The sequence below is a fragment of the Canis aureus genome, chromosome 18, assembly GCF_053574225.1.
Source record: "Canis aureus isolate CA01 chromosome 18, VMU_Caureus_v.1.0, whole genome shotgun sequence".
Lineage (NCBI taxonomy): Eukaryota > Metazoa > Chordata > Mammalia > Carnivora > Canidae > Canis > Canis aureus.
The window spans coordinates 12,186,055-12,206,373 of NC_135628.1; the positions used below are offsets into that span (position 1 = coordinate 12,186,055).

The following is a 20,319-nucleotide window of genomic DNA, read 5'->3' on the forward strand; positions in this document are numbered from 1 at the left end:
AAGTGATCTGTTATCAGTGGTTTTCAAATAAGTGAAAAATGAAATGGTAAGATCTTTTTCACCTATAAAGTTAGTGAAGTAAAATATCATGACAGTCATTAGTGCTGGCAAACATGAGGTGACACTGTTTATTAGAGTTGAAATTGGGATCACATTTCCAGATGTCCATTTGGCAATTAATGGCTAGATCACAAATAGCAGTTATGCTCTTTAAGGAAGTAATCCCTCTTCTAGGAATTATTAAGAGCAATACTAGCAATATGTATAAAATATACAGATTAGAGGCAAAGAGACTGTTAATGGTCAGTTAATTATGTTATACACATATGACCTATTAAGCCTCTGAAATAATGCTTAAATAAAATAGAAAATTCATGTGATAGAGAAGACAAGACTGTTTATACACTGATGTCTATATAATCTGAATATGTATTTATTGAAAATGGCTCTATCAAATATTTAAGAGTAATTGGTTTGGGCAGTTGGATTATGAATGATTTTCATTTCTTCCTGTTTACTTTTTCAGTGTTTTTTGTAAAAATTTTTTGTGATTAGAAAAATACTATTTTCATACTCATAAACATTTTTAAACATTAGTTCTAATATTTCTTCCCACAAAATTGCCTTATACTTCTTAATTGCCTGATGTTAATGACTTTGATGACAGAAACAAAACAACCATTATAGATACACTCAGGATAGGTGCTATTGCTTGTGCATTTAATATAGTTTTCCTTGGCTCAGTTAAAAATATAGTTTAGTAAGAACTCCATCTCAAGGTCACTTGGATGATAAATGAGACACTATCTAGAAAGAATCTGTATAAGCCGTTAAGTTCAGTTTCCTTTGTATGTAAAATGTTGAGGAGGCTTGGGTGAGATACCATCCCTGAACATGACTTGTAGTCTATGAAATGTAAGACTGGTAGCCATTGTTATACTCATTCGAATACACTTTAAGCAAGGCATTTGAGCTATGCCATCTTGTTGCAGCTCTAATCCTCTTGCATGAGGAAGTCAATGGTTATGCAAGGAAAGGACCTATTTGCATTGGTTTAGTACCCTGCACATGCCTCCTTGTTCCCCCTTACCAGTTGCCTAAAGTAATCTGCCTTTTCCTGGGAGGAATACATGACTTTCCACACACACTGTTACCCTCAGACGTGATATTATTACTCATTTTCCTGGGTCTTGCCAGGTCAAGGTTAGCTTTCTCCACTCCCTGCAAATGGCACCTTCTTTTGTCACCACTGTTAATATTTCTATTAAACTGTGGAGGAAGAAATGTGTCTTCCTAACACAAAAATAAATTTAGGAAGAACAAGTCCTGCTTAACTGAAACACAGACTACTTTGGGCCAGCTTTTTTGCCAACTAACTTGTCAGGAAACAGTTTGAGGGAAATGCTGGCAGGATCAGATACTAGATTCAGATTCAATCATTTTTCCTCATCATGCTTAACATGGCCACTTATAAAATTACATCCTTAAATCTGCTGGGCTGCTATGATGGTTTAAATAAGCTAACTCCTAGATCCAGTGCATCTTAGACATTACATATTATTTAAGAAGTCATACATACGCCAATGTTCTTTTCAATTTAGGAAATTTCTTTCACATCCAGACACTTCCATCATCCTAGAATTCATACTCTTGTTTTGCAAGGCAGCCCACAGCATTGTTAGACAAAAATAATTGCAGGAGAGTTCTTTATAGTATTGTATAGAAGTTTACCTCCCTATAACAACTCCACCATAGTTATAATTCTATTCTTGGGAGTTTTACACTCTCAGTGTTTTGGGTTTTTTTCCTTTCTAAGTGATATTTCTTCATCAACTGACTGATTATTCCTGTATTTTCTCTTTTCTGTCAACTTCTGTACCCTTCTGTCCTTACTTCAGGCAAGTAAATAAGATTACCAGCATAGCGTAGAATTATAAGCTTTGGCACTGAAGTCCTGCCTTTATCATTTGCTAGCTGGGCTGTCTTAGGCAAGTTATTTAATTAATATCTCCATACTTCATTTTCCTCATCTGAAAATTGGATTATTATAATGTTGCATATTTCATAAAGTTGTACTGTTTTCCTTGCATGCAAATAATCTAAATAAACCAATCAATAGGACTTGGTATAGAGATGGCACTCTATAAATGTTTATCATGAGGGTAATTAAGATGGTATGTTTTACTTCTTCATATGGCCAGACTAAATGGACACTCTGGTTTATCAATGTCCTTATTCCTGGAGGAATAAGCTTGTATAATCAGGAAACTTCAGAATAGGTGGGATGTATACCACTTGATCTGGATATTAGCTATTTGAAACTGAGCAAGTTACTTTATTCCTCTAAGCTTTTATTTCCTCATCCATAAAATGGGAATGATGGGACTATCTGCTTTGCAAGTTGTGAAAATTTAGTAATGATACTACACTAAGGCACTAAATATGTGCAAACATGGTTCTAAGGGCTGTATTTAGGTACCCTGAGTATGATCATCTTGGCAAGTAGTAGACATTCAATCTCTTCTCGTTATTATGAGAGGAGAAGATCTGGGAGGCTCATGGTGCAGCTGTCTACCTCTAGGATGTTTTTTTTTTTTTAATCTCAGGCACAGAGTCTGAGGTTACTCCACCCCCAAGAAACCCCACACGTATCTAACCACATTTCTGCCCAGCTCCACTGCCAGATACTTTAACAGGAAGGAGATAAAGGGAAGAAGAGAAAAAGCTTGGGGAAGCATAGAGGAGAAAGAGGAAGAGGGAGAGGCCGTGGGAGTGAGAAGTAGGGAACACACCAGGTGGGTGGTTGCTCTCAGAGGGAACAGGAATGGGGAGCCACCAACACGAAAAGGGGTATCTTGTATTTTCCTTCATCCATGCTCAGTCATGTGAAAAATTTAAAAAAGAACCCTACATAATCCAAACCACGACTTGCTTTTAAAAATGGCATGAAGAACAAAGAATATGAGCTTTGGTACCACACATATTTTCCTTTTTTTTATAGTTGCATTTTCGTGGTATTCAACATTAAACCCTCCATTTGAATACCAGATTCAAAATGTTCCCTTAATTCATTGACTTAGATTCTTTGTTTTGTCCTTAATTTGTGAATTCTTTAACCCTGCCAGAAATTGAGGATACTGTAGGGGGAAGAAAATATTTCCACTTCCTCTTGGTGCTTATAGGAATCTGGAGGATCAAGAAACATTCTCTCCACTGGGAGAACTTAACCTCAAGTCTTCTTGAATCTGGAAAAATGCTTCAAGAAACATTTTGATGTGCAGAGTCACTAATAAGCCTAAGCCCCTTCTATGCTCTGAGTTTTGGAAGTTTACCTATGTCAGTCCAGTGATTCTCAATATATTGACAAATATGCACCATTTCTGCCCTTCTCTCTATCCTCTAGACTTCCTGGCCAGAGTTTAGAGTTAGATGCTACTAATAATAAGGGGTTTCCTATGACAATTTGATGATGAAACTAAAGAGAAGCCATCACCTTTCCTTTGTAGACAGCATTCAGGCCAAGGGCTTCTGGAGAGAGCAGAGAAGTCATTCTGGAGGAGGGTCTCAGGCTTCTGCTGAATCACGCTTCTTGGAGCATAAGCAGCTATAGTTTTCAATGGCAGTTTTCTGAGTTTCTTATTTCCTATTCCTATGCTATATATTTCCTGAAGCTTCCAAAGAAAAAATACAGCAGCTGTCCCGTCTTTACTCTCTCTACTTTCCCAATGGTGTTGCAGCATCTGATCCTCTACATGAAATCCTTCCCTGTTTGGAACACCTGGGGTGGTTTCAGGTTTTTTTCATGGTATTCTTGTTGATGCCAGCTACATAATAGAATTGTCTGGAAAGCTTTTGAAAGACACTGATGCTTGGCTCCCACCTCTGGAGAGGGTCCTAGGCATCCATATTTTTAAAATGCTCTCCAAATATTTCTGAGGGGCACCCAAAAATTAAAAGCCACTGTGTCAATCTCAAATTGAATTCCCAACCTCAGGCTTTGGTTTCTTTTTTTGTCAGACCCATTTCTTAGTCATTTCAAATCAGCTTTATCAAATCAGAGACCCTGCTCTATCCCTTCCTTCAATATGTTTTCCCAACACAGTAAGGAGAGGCCAGTATAAGCAACTTTCAAGTGGCCTAGGGTTTCTTGGTGTCTTACAGAAGGTACCCTGCAGAAGCAACTGTCAATGCAAATATAAAAATATAAAGAAATAAAAGAATACATTAAAAGTAAAAGATTAAAAGGATGACCAGGCAATTTTTAAAATAGCCAAAATTATACTTTTGAAAATGAAAAGTATGCCAATAGAACCAGCATCTCAAAGGACATATTAGATAAAGGAAACAAAAATTGGTGAACCGCGTAATAGATATTAAAAAGTTCCATCTTCCTCTTTTAAGGTCAACTGATTAGAAGCCTTCATGAAATCTGCAAGATCCTTTTGTCACATAACCTAACAATAACAACTGTAGAGTACCCAGAGGGGCCACAGCACGTATCACTGCCTCTTAATTAGGGTGGAGGAGTCATTTCAGAACTCTGCCTACCACAGTAATAAATGAAAAGCCAAGTGAATTCGACTTTATCGAAGACGATCCTTGCAGTTTTACACAATTCTAAGGCATAAAGTAACTTTTTTTGAGTGTTTGCCCAACACGATAGATGTGAGAAATTTTAGTGTCTATCACTACAATATGATCCACTTATTCAAGGACCAAGAAAGAGTTTGTGTTCAAAGAAACTGTAGAATTCATCTAATTATCTTAACCAACCTGCAATCTACAAATTCCCTTTGGAACATGGTAATAAAATAGCTAACAGTTCTTAAAAAAATTAAAAATTAAAAAAAAATGAAAAAAAAATAAAAAAATAAAAAAAATAAAAAGTTCCTCAGGGATCCCTGGGTGGCGCAGCGGTTTGGCGCCTGCCTTTGGCCCAGGGCGCGATCCTGGAGACCCGGGATCAAATCCCACATCGGGCTCCCGGTGCATGGAGCCTGCTTCTCCCTCTGCCTGTGTCTCTGCCTCTCTCTCTCTCTCTCTCTCTCTCTGTGACTATCATAAATAAATAAAAGTTTAAAAAAAATAAAATAAAAAATAAAAAGTTCCTCAGAATGCAGCACAGAAAGAAAAATATTAAAAGCAAACACACCGTATACCTTTCTTAGCACTTTGCATATCATTTCTCTTGTAATCCTCACAATAATCCCATTAAGCAGATACTGTTGCTTCCCTGTTTTAGAGATGAGAAAACTGAGGCATAGAGAGGTTAAGTAACTTGCACAAATTTACATACCTAATAAGAGAGCCGTTATATTTAAGTAACAGAGCCTGGCTTCAGTTACTCAGCAACTATGTTATGTTCTTATCAAGAAAGTAGAAATCATAAAAAAGAAGAGACATGGATGCTAAATTTGTTGTAGAACAGAAGATAGAGCAAAGAAAGGCAGTTTTTTGAGAGATAATGGCTGAGAATTTTCCAGAATTGATAAAAATTAACAATTATCAGGCTCAGTAAGCTCAAAAAATCTTAAACAGGATGAAGAAAAAAAAATCCATACTTAAACACAACAAAGTGAAACTGCAGAATAGTAAGGAAAAGAGGCTGCTGATCTTAAAGGCAGTCCAGTAGAGAACACAAATCACCCAAAAGGAAAATACTTTACACATACAGTGGCTTCTTATAAGCAGCAGTGGAGGCCAGAGTACAGTAGGATATTATCTTAAAACAAGAATAAAAATAACTATCGAGGTCCAAAGTATACCCAGCAAAATGATCTTTTCAAGAATACGGGCAAAATGAAGACTGTGTACAAATAAAAATTGAAAGAGTGTAACATCAACTTATCCTTAAACATGTGGAAGATAAAATTTAAGAAAGAAGGAGAGTTATACAAGAAGCACTATCTGAGTCACAAAGGAAAGAAACTGCTAATCAAAGGAACTGTAAATATATGGTGCATCTAAACAGATTTTATATGAAACAACAATAATAATATCTAATTTGTTGGGTTAAAATATCAGACAAAACCAAAATACTGGGCAAAAATATGAAACTTGAGAAGGCAGCAGCCCCGGTGGCCCAGAGGTTTAGTGCTGCCTTCAGCCTGGGGTGTGATCCTGGAGACCCAGGATCGAGTCCCAAGTCAGGCTCCCTGCACAGAGCCTGCTTCTCCCTCTGTGTCTCTCATGAATAAATAAATAAAATATTAAAAAAAGAAAAAAGAAAAAAAAAGCAAGTTCAATTGATTCCAAAGAAAAGAGATCAAAGAAGGAAGGAAAGAAGGTCCAGGGAAGGAAGGGTAAAATGAAACCTACAAAAAGGTACACAAGTAGCAACAAATTGAAAGGTAGGAATAGATGCACATTTCAGTAATCATTTAAGTGGAACAAACTCTACAGTTAAAAAGATCATCAGGGCAGCCTGGGTGGCTCAGCAGTTTAAGCGCCCAGGGCCTGATCCTGGAGTCCCAGGATTGAGTCCCATGTCGGGCTCCTTGCATGAAGCCTGCTTCTCCCTCTGCCTATGTCTCTGCCTCAATCTCTCTCTCTCTCTCTCTCTCTCTCTCTCTCTCTCTCTGTGACTATCATAAATACATAAATAAAAAAATAAAATAAATAAATAAATAAATAGATAGATAGATAGATAGATAGATAGATAGATAGATAGGAGCGCCTGGGTGGCTCCGTCAGTTAAGCATCTGACTCTTGATCTTAGGTCAGGTCTTGATTTTTGGATGGTAAGTTCAAGCCCTGCTGGGCATGGAGCCTACTTAAAAAAGAAGAAGAAGAAGGGGAGGAGGGCGGGGGGTGGGAGTGAATGGGTGACGGGCACTGGGGGTTATTCTGTATGTTGGTAAATTGAACACCAATAAAAAATAAATTAAAAAAGAAGAAGAAGAAGAAGAAGAAGAAGAAGAAGAAGAAGAAGAAGAAGAAGAAGAAGAAGAAGAAGAGGAGGAGGAGGAGGAGGAGGAGGAGGAGGAGGAGGAGGAGGAGGAGGAGGAGGAGGAGGAGGAGGAGGAGGAGGAGGAGGAGGAGGAGGAGAAAGGGTACCGTCTATTGTGAGGGAAAAGGGAGCAGCACCTACGTCTTCTCAAGAGAGGCTGGGAGAAGAATTGAGAGAATTTTTTTTAAAGAGTTTATTTATTTATTTGAGAGAAGAGAGAGAAAGGGAATATGGGCCAGGGCATGGGGAAAGGAACAAGCAGACTCCCTGCTTAGTGGAAAGACCGATGCAGGACTCAATCCAGGACCCTAAAATCATGACCTGAGCTGAAGACAGAAGCTTAACCAACTGAACCACCCAGATGCCTTTCCTCTTTATCTTAAGATTTTATTTATTATTTTAGAGGAGAAAGAGAGAGAGAGAGAGAATTTAAATGAAGAAAGGAGAAAAACATTTGGCCAGTATTTGTTGAGCAGCTGCCTATTCCTGGCCCTAACCTAGGAGATTTATTTGCATTCTCTCCTTGTAATCCTTATAATAGCTCTCTGCAATAAGAATTATTACCTCCAGGTCAACTAGGTTGCCCAGGCAGGGCTCTCTATGTGGCTGAGCAGGAAATTGAATTCAATTCTATTATACCAGAGAAGTCACCATGCGAAAACTGAGCTGTAAGTATTCACGTGTAGAATTGACAGATAAAATAGAAGATACCCAATTGATCTGAAATTCAGATTATTTTTTTTTAATTTTTATTTATTTATGATAGTCACACAGAGAGAGAGAGAGAGAGAGGCAGAGACACAGGCAGAGGGAGAAGCAGGCTCCATGCACCAGGAGCCCGACGTGGGATTCGACCCCGGGTCTCCAGGATCGTGCCCTGGGCCAAAGGCAGGCGCTAAACCGCTGCGCCACCCAGGGATCCCTGAAATTCAGATTAATAGTTATTTTTGTACAAGTATCCCATGCAATACTTGGGACATATATATATTTTAAAAAGTATTTGTCACTTATCCAAAATTCACATTTAACTGGGAGTCCTCTATTTTGGTTTTCTACATCTGGCAACTCTGTGTAGAAGTGAAATGAAAGGGAAGACAGAGGTGTGCTGAGATATAATGGTGCTTAGCAAAAGTCTCCCTTGTGTCACAAAGCAAGGATCCCCTCCTTTCCTCCTGTGACAACCCCACTTAAATGTATGAAAAAATATATTTATAGATTATTATTTTCTTAATTGTTATTTAAGGGTGGTTTTAAACTGAGCTTGTGGGAGAGGAAGAACATAGGTTATTCTTCCAAAAGAAAGAATATTATCTAGTGGGCTATATCCATAGAAATATGTAGGAGCTGGGTATAAATTAATGGATAAATTTTATGACTTAATTTTCATGAAAAAGATCATTGTGTGATATTCAGTTTTAAATATAAAATCATACAAATACTCATGAAGCCCAATAGGGCTCGATCTCACAACCCATTAGATTATGACCTGAGTCAAAATGATGAGTGGGACACTTAACCCACTAAACCACCCAGGCACCCCCCTTACCTTCTATTTTAAGTGCTAATAGCAAGGACATAACCAACAGCTGCCCAAGAACTTATGTCTATGAGAAGGAGGAATAGAGATGTTTCTAAAATATTCAGAGAGATGATCTGGCATCATGGCCCAGGTGCCCATTGCTGTTCAATACATACAAGAGAGGCTACCCCAGGGGGAGAGACATAGCTTTATTCCTTTTAGCTAGGTTTTCTTTATAAAAAATCATGAGTCTCTCAGCCTTTGTATACTTCTAAGTGACAAACACATCTGCTATGCCCCACTCCTTGTTCAACTCCAATAAGCCTCAACTTTTGTGTCAGTAAAAGAGATCACATCTAACTCAAACGAGAATAAGGATCAAGAGTATTAACAAATGAAAATGCCCAGGACACAGTATTATTCAATAATCATCACCCTTCTTCCCTCCTACTGCCACTGTAGAGGTTATAGTTCTTATAATAAAACAAATTGAAATTATTTCCACTTCACTGTCCCATCTGTCAGTGACATTCAGTAAAAGGCTCTAGGGACCACAGGGACCCGTGTAGATGAATAACTCTGGTTTATTACTCATTGCCTGGAGGGAGAACATATAACATGGGGAACCATGAGGTAACTTAGTAAGATGATGTTGTAGGTTTGAGCCCCACACTGGCTGTAGAGATTACTTCAAAAAAATAAAATCTAAATAAATAAATAGCTTTCAACTTTATTTACAACAGAAAAAAAATCCTTTGCTATATTATCAGAGACTGGCAAAAAAATTTTTTGTAAAAAAAATCATAGTAAATATTTTTGGTTTGCAGGTCATATAGTCCCTTCCAGGATCACTCAGCCATCCTTGTAGTAGGAAAGCAGCCATAGATCAGACATGGACAGATGCATGTAGCTGTGTTCTAATGAAACTTTACTTATTAAAACAAAACAAAAAATAAATAAATAAATAAAATAAATTTAAAAAAAAACAAAACAAAAACAAAAAAAACTGTTTTAATGTAACTGACTGTCACATTCCTTGTTAGTCCTCCAAATTTCACTTACTAAGACTCAGTTGAGAGTCCCAACCCTCTCTGTCTTTACTGACCTTCAAACTCACTAAATTACCCCAGCACTCAGAGTCCACATCATGCAACTCATGCCTGAGTATGGAGGCTGCTAGGGAAAACTCAGGACTTAATAAAATTCGCTTTCCTGACCTGCAGCAGTATCCAGGTGACCTTAATCTTTGATTCTGTTATTAGCACTGTAAAGGAAAAATGATCTAAACCTAGCCTGGAAGAGAGCTTTTTGTGTAATCCACTTCGGTATGTTCTTCTGGGAAGCAATTAATATTCTTGATAAAAGGCTTTCAATTTTTTCTAATAAGCCTTAATAGGATTAAGACCTGGTAGAGAAAACTAGCTACCTATACATCATTTAGCTATTGACTTTTATTCAATGTTCTTTTTCTTTTTATTCAATCTAATAAAAATTATCTAACCATTTTTTTCTGTAAATGTCTCTGCCAAGAGCAACATCTTAGAATTGGCCTGTTTCAGATATTCTCAGTGAAGATAGTTTGACATTAAACTCTCAGGTTCTTTTAATTAAATTTTCTGGAAAAATTTAATAGTAAAATAAAGATTATTATACCTATCTCTGGCTTATTAGCCATTAAAAAATTTGACAAATATAGATTCCCATAATGACATGATCTTTGCATTTGTTTTACATGGACAAATTGTCTCTTTCCAAATGTATTAATAATGTCTCCTAGACAGGAGTCATAAACATCTTTGAGTATTTCTACATGTCTCTCTACCTATAGTATTATAAAGAGTGAAGTAAGTATAAAAATGTCTATTTTACTATTAAAAATTTTTTCCTGAAAACAAGAGAACCTAAAAATTTTTTTTTCTTTAAAGATTTTAGTTATTTATTTCAGAGAGAGAGAGAGAGAGTGCAAGCATGGGCAGGAGGAGGGGCAGAGGGAAAAGCTGACTCCAGCTGAGCAGGTTGCCCAATACAGGGCTCAATCCCAGGACCCAGGGATCATGACCTGAGCTGAAGGAAGATGCTCGACTTACTGAGCCATCCAGGCACCCCAAAACCTAAAAAGTTTTATGTGATATTTGTTTCATGAGAAGAGATCTGGAACAGGCCAACTTAATAATTTTGCTGTTGGTAGAGATGTTTTTAAGATATATTATACATAAAATGGTGTATATAGAGAGAGACTGATGGGGGGGTGCAGACTGATGAATGAGAAATTTCTTTTATTTTTTTAATTGTTGCATATCTTGTCCAAAGCCCAGCTAAAGCTTCTCTAAATCAGGCCCTTGCATAGAGTAAAGTCTGCGATAGATATGGTCACTGCTCTGCAAAGAGATTACGACCTAGGGAAAAGAGAAGACCTGCATAATAAAATAATCTAAGGCACTGTGTGATAAATTACATGAGTGCCATTATACATGTATGAAATAACAAGAAATACATATATTTGTCTCTGCCCTCAGTCCCTGACACAGGATTCCTTAACCCCTTATAAGTCCCTAAGTGATAAGAGTACTAGAAACATCCTGTTTCATGGTGGTGATTCTGGGTGGGCTTGCGGATAGCCTCTCAGTGAGGGCTGGTCACCAGAATGATCAAATCCCAGTTAGAAACTTAGAATTTTCAGCTCCATCCCCCATCCACAAGAGCATGGCGAGGGCTGGAAATGGAGTTAATAATTGATCATGCCAAATGAAGAAGTCTATAATATCCTAAGAGCAGGGGAGTTGGGGCTTTAGAGAGCTTCCGGGTCGATGAACATATCCACACTGGGTGCGGAGGGGTACCCTAACTCAACAAGGACAAGAGCTCCAGTGCTCAGGGCCCCTACCCAGACCTTGCCTTACATATCTCTTCATCTGGCTGTTCATTTGTGTCCTATATCATATCTGTTAATAAACTGGTCAACATTAAGTAAGTATTTCTCTGAGTTCTATGAGATGCTCTAACAAATTAATCAGACCTGAGGAGGGAATAGTAGAAACCCCATTTGCAGCCAAATCTGACAGAGTTATGGGTATCATAAGGACCTACCACTTGTGATTGGTATCTGAGGCAAGCTGGGAACCATTTGGTGGGACTGGGCCTTTAACCTGTGGGGTCTGGCCCTATCTCTAGGTAGAGAGTGTCAGACTAAATTAAATTAGAGGCCACCCTGCTAGTGTTATGGAGAATTACTTGATGAGGGAGGAGAAGCCTCTATACATTTGGTAACCAGAAGTGTCAGAGGTGAGGCATTGTGTGTTAGTACTGAAGGAGACACCCATAGGAGGGAAAAACACTCATAGGAGGGGAAAGTTTTTCTAATGCACCAAGTGACAGAACAATTCCACCTACCAACATCAACATGTAGTTGCTGTACTGGTTCTGATGACTAGGAGTCCCACCGAGGAAAGTGAGGTAGTGCCATTCTAGGCATGGATCACAGTATTAAAAAGAAGATAATGTGTAATGTGAATTTGGGGAAAGGTGAGATGTTGTAATAATTGACACAGGGGAACCAGTTTGGAGAATAGTGGGAGATGATTCACACCAGGTTTTCTCAGACTAGGCCCCAATATTTCCAAGCCAGAAATAGCTGGAAGCCAGAAGAGACAGGCAATTTATTTTTTCATGTGATTCTAACAATAGAAGCAAGAATTTGTCTTTACAGAAAAGAGCAGATACTATGAATCCATTTATGTTAAGGACTCAGAATAGTCAACTTGAAAGAGGCAAAAAGTAGAATAGTGGTTACCAGGGGTGAGGTAGGGAGTTATTGTCTGGTGGGTACAGAGTTTCAGTTTAGTATGATGAAAAAATTCTAGAAATGGATAGTGGTGATGATTGTATAATAAGGTGGATATAGTTAATGCCAATGAACTATACACTTAAAAAGAGTTAAAATGGTAAATTTTGTGTGTACTTTACCAAAATAAAAATAAGAAACAGGAAAATAATTTGTTTTTAGGGCAGAGTCTACCTTTAGTCAAGAAAAGATAATTTTGGTGAGCTTTTTAGTAATACAAATAAATGGAAGGTATTGAAGATGCTTCAGACCTAAATGGATCACATTTCTGTTCAACAGGCTTTGCTTTTTAGAGATGATTGCAGTATGAATTTATTATTATTTTTTTAGAGAGGGAAAGGGGGAGAGGGAGAGAGAAAGAATCTTAAGCAGGCTCCGCGTCCAGCACAGAGCTCCATCTCACTACTCTGAGATCATGATCTAAGCCAAAATCAAGAGACAGACACTTAACTGACCGAGCCACCAAGGTGCCCCTGTACAAACTTATTTTTGAGTGGAGCTTATTATATATTATATATTATAATATATATATATTATATATATATATATATATATATATAATGAACTTATTATTTAAGCAGAGCCTCACATAGGAAGGGAGAAACCCGAATTTAGGTTGTAAAGGGAAGAAGGGTAGAGCTCTGCCCCAGATTCGTGAGTGGCCTCAGTAGCATGGCCACAAACCAGGGCCAAGGAGAGATGGCTCCTGGGGACTTCCAGGAAGAAGTACAGTACTGATGCCTCTACCAGGTGATTCTAACTTTGAGACTTTCATTTTCCTCTGTAACTTTTTCAGTTGTCATCAAGCCTTCAATATAGTTCATGGGCCAACATACTATAGGCTGTGAACCAGCCATTTGTTTTTATAAATCAAGTTTTGTATTAATGCACTATTTGCTTTTGCATGATACCTGAAGAATTGAGTAGTTGTGTCAGAGATTGTATGGCCTCTGAAGCCTAAAATATTTGTTACCTAGTCTAGTCCTTCAAGAAAAAGTTTTTCAAAAAAAAAAATTGTCACAGATTCAAGTTAGTTGTGTTTGAAAGGGAACCAGAGGCACCTTACCCACTTTTTGGAGAGAAACTGACCAGAAAGTTTCAGAGGTGATCTGCAAATAGATCCTGGGGCAGCAGTCAGACGAGAGAAGCTTGCTGCCTTGGGCTTCCTAAAGCACTTCCTTGAGTGTCTCAGAAATCCTTTGGGAGGGGACTAGGCTTCGTGTCATAATCTAAGTAAGACCTTGGACCTTGAACATATTGGTTTATATATTTGAGATCCAGGATGCCTGGTGGCTCAGTGGTTAAAGAGCCTGCCTTCAGCTCAGGGAGTGATCCTGGAGTCCAGGGATCGCATCCCACATCAGGCTCCCTGTGTGGAGCCTGTTTTTCCCTCTGCCTATGTCTCTCTCTCCCTGTGTCTCTCGTGAATAAATAAATTATATATATATCACAGTTATGTCCAACATCAAAAAGAGAACCAATCTTTGACCTTAGTGACTACTGTTCTTAGGGCATTTTGGGTTCTAAGCCTTTGGTATCTATGGCACAAAATCACCATGATGGTGTCTTCATCTTTTCATTCATTCATTCACTCATTCATTCATTCATTCAAATATATATATATATTTGAGATCCCATTTACAAAGGTTTTGGGTTTTGGCCTATATGTGGACTAATCTCAATCCCTAAGGAGATCCAGGAATATGACTTTAGCACAACCTCTAAACGGTTGAACAAATGGTGCTGTTTAATGCAGAGTGACACTACACAAGCAAGCTCTATAATTACAACCCAAAATGAATAGTATGTTGCTGTTTCCCTAACAGCTTTTAGAGGTGGAGGGGGAGTGAAGGCAGGAAAGGAGGTAGGATGTACTTTTTTGAATAAGGACATTTCAGGCATAACTCCAGATACATGTAGATTATGCAGGCTTTTCATTAACATTTCTTAAATTTTTTTTTAAATCTTAAGACTTAAATTTCCCAAGAGAAGTGAATGAATCACAAACCAGCTATTGTAGCACAAGTTTCTCTTTCAGAAAATGAAATTATTCCTAGATAGAGAAGAGAGGTACTTTTAGATCCAAGTCATTCTCTACCTACCCCATGTAGCTTTGGGGAATTCCCAGAGAATGGTACTCAGATTTTGGCACCATCAATTGGCCAGGCAATGGAAATGAGGCTAAATTTCTTTTTTAGGGAGCATAGTGATACTCTAAATTCTGTTAGATCTGACTTTTGGATTGCCCCAGAAAGCCTACCATTTAGGTATAATGCTCCAGCTGATACAACCTCCTACTTGGTCTCAGCGGGAATGGCTTAGATGCTGAGCATACTGCTACTCCTTCAACAAAACATCACTCTCATATCACCCCATCTCCCAGACTAGGTCACTGGAACATCTGTAACACGTGAATTACATTCAGCAAACTTCACTTTTTTTGGAAAAGGTGACTTAATCTTCAGGAACTGCAATCTTTAGTTGACCAAGTATTTTGAAATCACAGTTATGTCCAACATCAAAAAGAGAACCAATCTTTGACCTTAGTGACTACTGTTCTTAGGGCATTTTGGATTCTAAGCCTTTGGTATCTATGGCACAAAATCACCATGATGGTGTCTTCATCTTTTCATTCATTCATTCATTCATTTATATATCCATTCCAGAGATGTTGAGCACTTCCTATGTGGCAAACACTATTCCCAAATACAAAGATGAAAAAAGTATAGTTCCTGCTCTTAAGGAAATCATATTTTTAGGAAAGAAATTCTGCTTAGGTTAAGTCTGATTATAATGGTCATAACTAATATCATTGTCATCAAAAACAAGATGAGGTAATAAGAATATTTGGTTAATATTTTGACATAATTATACTGTGAATTATGAAAATACTTTGCAAGGTACTATCTCAGAAATGTCTGACTAATTACAGAATTTTTCTCAAAGTTATTACTTTGAAGGATATCATTGATTTGTGCAAATTACAATCTTTAATATATTTTGACATGTTATTTTGGTCATAATATGCTAACATCTATTATAATGTTAACACAGTAGCTTAGACATACTAGGTACTCAATTAAATATTTCACTAAATTTCAAATTTGGAGAACATCTTTAGTCATCAGCTAGTTCTATGATCCTTGACCTTAATTGGATTTTGAATCCTTTGAAAATCTGATGAAATATGTGAACCTTTTGTCCTATTAAAAAATAACATGTTTACATACACTCAGATTTTTGTATACAATTTTAGGGGATTGGTGGATCACTCTATGTATCATCTATGAACTCCTACATCTTCCATTTTATAATTGATGAAAATTATTACCTATAACAGGGGTTGGACAATTATGGCCCTAAGGCCAAATATAGCTCATCTTCCATTTTTGTACTGCCTGTGAGCTAAGATGGCTTTTACATTTTTATTTATTTTTTTTTATTTATTTTTTTTTTTATTTTTTGGCTTTTACATTTTTAAATGGTTTCATATTACCTTCATATTATCTTCAATTTTGCCTGTTGGCCTGTAAAACCTAAAATATTTACTATCCAGTCTTTCACAGAAAAATTTTGCCAAACCTTGGCTTAGAATGGTTAGAAAATATTTTCTAAATCACTCAGCCAATTACAAGAAAATAAAAGACTTGGATTCATACCACCTGATTCCTTCTCTATTGGTCTTCCCATTACTCCTGTTGATCCGTTAAAATATTGACTAATTGATTTAAACCCAATAAAAAAGAAAACAAGGAGTTGTAAATCTGGAGTCCCTAATAAAATTTCTTAGATAAACAATTATGCATTTAATTAAGAAGTTGAAATCCAGTAATTAAGTGACCTATCCAAAAGTATATCACAGATTTATTAAAGAAGCAATTAGGGGTACCTGGGTGGCTTAGTCAGTTAAACATCTGCCTTCAGCTCAGGTCATCATGATCTTGAGGTCCTAGGCCCAAGCCCCAAGTCAGGCTCCCTGCTTGGTGGAGAGTGTGCTTCACCTTCTCTCTCTGCCTCTCCCTCCCACCCAGGCTCTCCCTCCCTCATAAATAAATAAATAAATAAATAAATAAATAAATAAATAAATAAATAAATAAATAAAATTTTTTTTTTTTTAAAAAGAAGCAATATTAAACTCTCAAACTCAGGTTGTACATTACTGACTTTAAGTTTACGTTATATTCTATTTCACATATTTGATGTGCAGTACTTCTTGTAAAAAGGAAATAAAGGTGGAAAAGAAGCTTAATGTAAAATTATCTGAACAGATGTTGTTTTTAACTTTTGTGTTATTTTCAGATTCCTCCTTTCATGTAGTACTACAAAAATAGAATGAAAAGAATTATAATAACCATTATTACACATGTTATTTTGAAAATATTTCTTTTACAAATTCCAATAGCTGATTACTATTGATTTTTTCTGTTATTAGGGCTGCTAGAATAATTTTAAATCATATGTGAGAATATTACCAGTAATAGAGTTTAAAGATTTTCATAGTGAAAAAAATACCACTTAAAATATAAACATTTCAGTGATATATAAATGCAGTATCAAATGCCCTAAAGAACTCTATGATGGTTTTAGCCAGACTCTCTTTTTTCTTTTGACAGATTCTGAAACCGCTTTTGTTCATATTTAACCACTTATAAGAAGTAGGTGTACTACTTCTGTACTACAAAGGAAGAACTAGACAATTCTTTCTCTAAAGGAGGAATTGTGATTAGAGTAAATAAGCTTGCTTTTTACAGCAAGGCTGAAGATTTTTCTTTAAAAAAAAGATTTTATTAATTTATTTGAGAGAGAGAGAATATGAGCAGAAGGAGGAGCAGTGAGAGATAGAAAAGCAGACTTCCCACTGAGCAGAGAGCCCAGTGCAGGGCTTGATGGGGGATTCGATCCCAGAATCCTGAGATCATGACCTGAGCAGGGAGCCTGATGCAGGGCTCAATCCCAGGACCCTGAAATCATGACCTGAAAAAAGGAGATGCTCAACCAATTGAGCCATCCAGACACCCTGAAGATTCTGAACTAGAGCTTCACTGGCAAGTTTAGCATGCTCTTTAAGCACAACTTTCATTCATGAGCCCTCCACCCCAGGTCTTCTGCACTTACCTGAAAAAGCCAGACTTCTCAGGGAGGTGAAGAGATGGGCCACCTATTTGAGTTCTGTATAGGATTCTTTTCTAATAGTAAGCCCACTGGACACTTCCATGGTCTGCAAGCACGCCAGAGGCCTGGCCAGTTCACTAAAGCAAAAGGAAACCAAAGTGTTATAAGTTCCGCAGTGTCGACAGCAACCACAAAACCTCAAAACTATTTCAAACATACTAGCATTGAAAAATCAACCTCTTAAAATGAAAAGTCCAGGTTGCAAAATGACAGCAAGGCTGATTGTCAAGAAGTACTAAAGTTTTATGACTACTGCAAGAATCCACTTAAAAAAAAATCATTCAGACCAAGTTTTGTAGATAATAGGAGAAAAAGTGATATTATAAAAAACAAAAAGGAGAGATAAGCTGTGTACTATGTTTGGGATGAAAGATTATACATATATGATATTTCCTTTACAAAATGTATAGAATTATTCTGTAACCCCTTGGGGATCTAGAACTACTATTCTTATATTTTGGTGATTAGATCTGTCATTGATATATATTATATTGATTATGATATGAGTGCGTTTGTCCATAGCCTCACTCTTTAGATTCAACATTATCTCAGAAAGAAGATATGCACACATTCACAGAAATAAGTGGCAAATATTGAAAGAAAAATAAGTTCCTCAGGATCCCTGGGTGGCTGTCAGTTGACCATCTGACTCTTGATTTTGGCTCAGGTCATGATCTCAGAGTCATGGAATCCAGTCCAGCATCAGGCTCCATGGTCAGCTGGGAGTCTGCTTAAGATTCTCTCTCTCCTTCTCCCTTGGCCCACTTATTTTCTTTCTAAAATAAATAAATCAATCTTAAGAAAAATAAGTTCCTCAAACTGCTCAAATTTGCCTATCATATTATACAACACTGTAGTATTCTATAAATATTATAATTATTGTGTAAACCACATGATAATGTATAGAAATCTGAGGGTTAAAAATGCTAATTTATTAAATATCAACATTTTAAACATATTCCAATTTTTAGCTCTAATTTGACATTTCTGCATTTAAAAAAATAACACAAGCATCAAACACACCATTTCTGGGTTGTTTCTACTTTAAAGGCCCTAATTAGAAAGATAATTTTGGTAATTTGCAATGATTTTTGGTCTCCTGTACAATGCTGAAGAATATTCTAGGCAAAAAAAAAAAGAATATTCTAGGCACACATTTTGCAATTCCTGTTTCCTATTGTTCACATTTCTCATTTTGAGCATAATGTTATTAGTGCACCTGACTTTTTTTTTTTTTTTTTTTTTTAGTTTCAAGGGAAGGCCTCTTTGTCTGGAAAGTCTTCAGTTTCAGCAGCTGTGCACTCTGTGTGTTATAGGAATAGAAATGTTATATGTTTCAAAATAACTCATGCTGGAGGAGTTTTAGTGTTTAGTAATGGTAGAGGAGACTGTTCCATATAAGCCCACCTGAGAACAACTACAAAAATTGGATAGAATATAAAATCTATTGGTTTGAAAATCTGTTGGTATAGAAAGCTGGCCAGGCAGTAAGAACCTGGAAAAACAAAATCCCCAGGAAAAGGGAAATACAAATGGTGAATGTGATTTTCAACTCTAGTTTTCATGCAAGGTATTTCTGATTTGTAACTGGCCACTGAGAAATCGAGCAGAAAGGGGTAGCTAGGAGGCTCAGAAGTGAAGGACATCTGGGTTAGGTGCAGAATTAGAGTTCAGGGACCACCAAGAAGGTGATGTCCTTATAATTATGCTTTCAAGGGGGACATTTGTAGGACTACACCTTTGGAAAAAGCATGAACTAGAAATGCTTTGCCATCACAAAGTTAAAGCCCAGTTTCTAAGCAACTAACTTAGGTAAATAATCATTGAATAGATTAGGAGATTCTCCTTCCTACCCCAAGCAAAAGTAATGTCTGGAGAATAACACTATCTAGATCAGTAAACTAGCTCTCAAAATTTTTATACATAATGCTTGTTTCAGTAAATATATATTTTATAATCTGAAGATACAGTTGGTTTTATTAAATGACCCATGAATCAGGGAGCATCCCACCCAACAAGTTAAGGAGAGTTCCTCGAGTTTCGATTAATATTAACAGGCATGTCAGAAGATAAAACCTAATAGCCAAAATCATGAAAATAGACACAAAATAGAAACAAATGCATAAGGAGATCCAGACTGAGGGACTTTAAGATAACTGTGATTAATAGTTTGAAGAAATAAGGTGAAATATAGAGAATTTTATATTTTATTCCGGAATCTATCTTAAAATTCAAATAGAAATTCTAAAACAGAAAAGTAAAATAATGAAATTAAATAATTAATGGGGACTAATAGACAATGAGACCGGAAGATGAAACTAGAATAAATCAGAAGAAAATACCAGATTGAAGAACAGAGGAGGGAAGAAAGGGAAAAAATTACATGAAATCACAAAAGAATACACAGGGAAAAGTTCTAACATGTTCATAATTCGTGTCCTAGAAAGAGAGAAGAGAAAGAGTTAAGCAGAAGTAATATTTAAAGAGGAAATAAAAAAAAAAAAGAGGAAATAATATGTAAATGTGTAAGCAGTCAAAAACAAAGTTTTTTAGACTAGATGAAAAAAATACATGTGACTCAATGTTGATTGAAAGACACACCTAAAATACAACAACACAAAAACCCTAAATTGGATGGAAAAAACATTGAGGCCAGTATAGCTATGTATTTTTAATATATTTATCAGACAAATTAGACTGTAAGGTAAGAAACTTTATTGGGCATAAACAATGGAAATTTTATTATGATAAAAGAGTTAATCTTTCCAAAATATTATAGTTGTAAATTTGTTGCACTTAATAACGAATTTCAAACTATATAAAGCAAAACAATGATGA

The 20,319-nt window shown here is 36.6% G+C and overlaps 2 protein-coding genes across 11 annotated transcripts in view; one reads left to right on the forward strand and one right to left on the reverse strand.

Moving 5' to 3' along the window:
- GPR141 (G protein-coupled receptor 141) overlaps positions 1-17,576 on the reverse strand; it is a 45,183-nt gene extending 27,607 nt beyond the window's left edge. For 2 of the 4 annotated variants that reach the window (XM_077856185.1, XM_077856182.1), the window contains exon 1: positions 17,425-17,573. The gene's annotated coding sequence lies outside the window, so the exon portion shown is untranslated. Of the gene's footprint in view, positions 1-17,424 lie in introns of all 4 variants that reach the window. The other 2 variants (XM_077856181.1, XM_077856184.1) reach the window with 2 other exon arrangements.
- The window catches only part of THAP5 (THAP domain containing 5), a 143,848-nt gene that overhangs the window by 55,418 nt on the left and 68,111 nt on the right, over positions 1-20,319 (forward strand). The window lies entirely within an intron of this gene.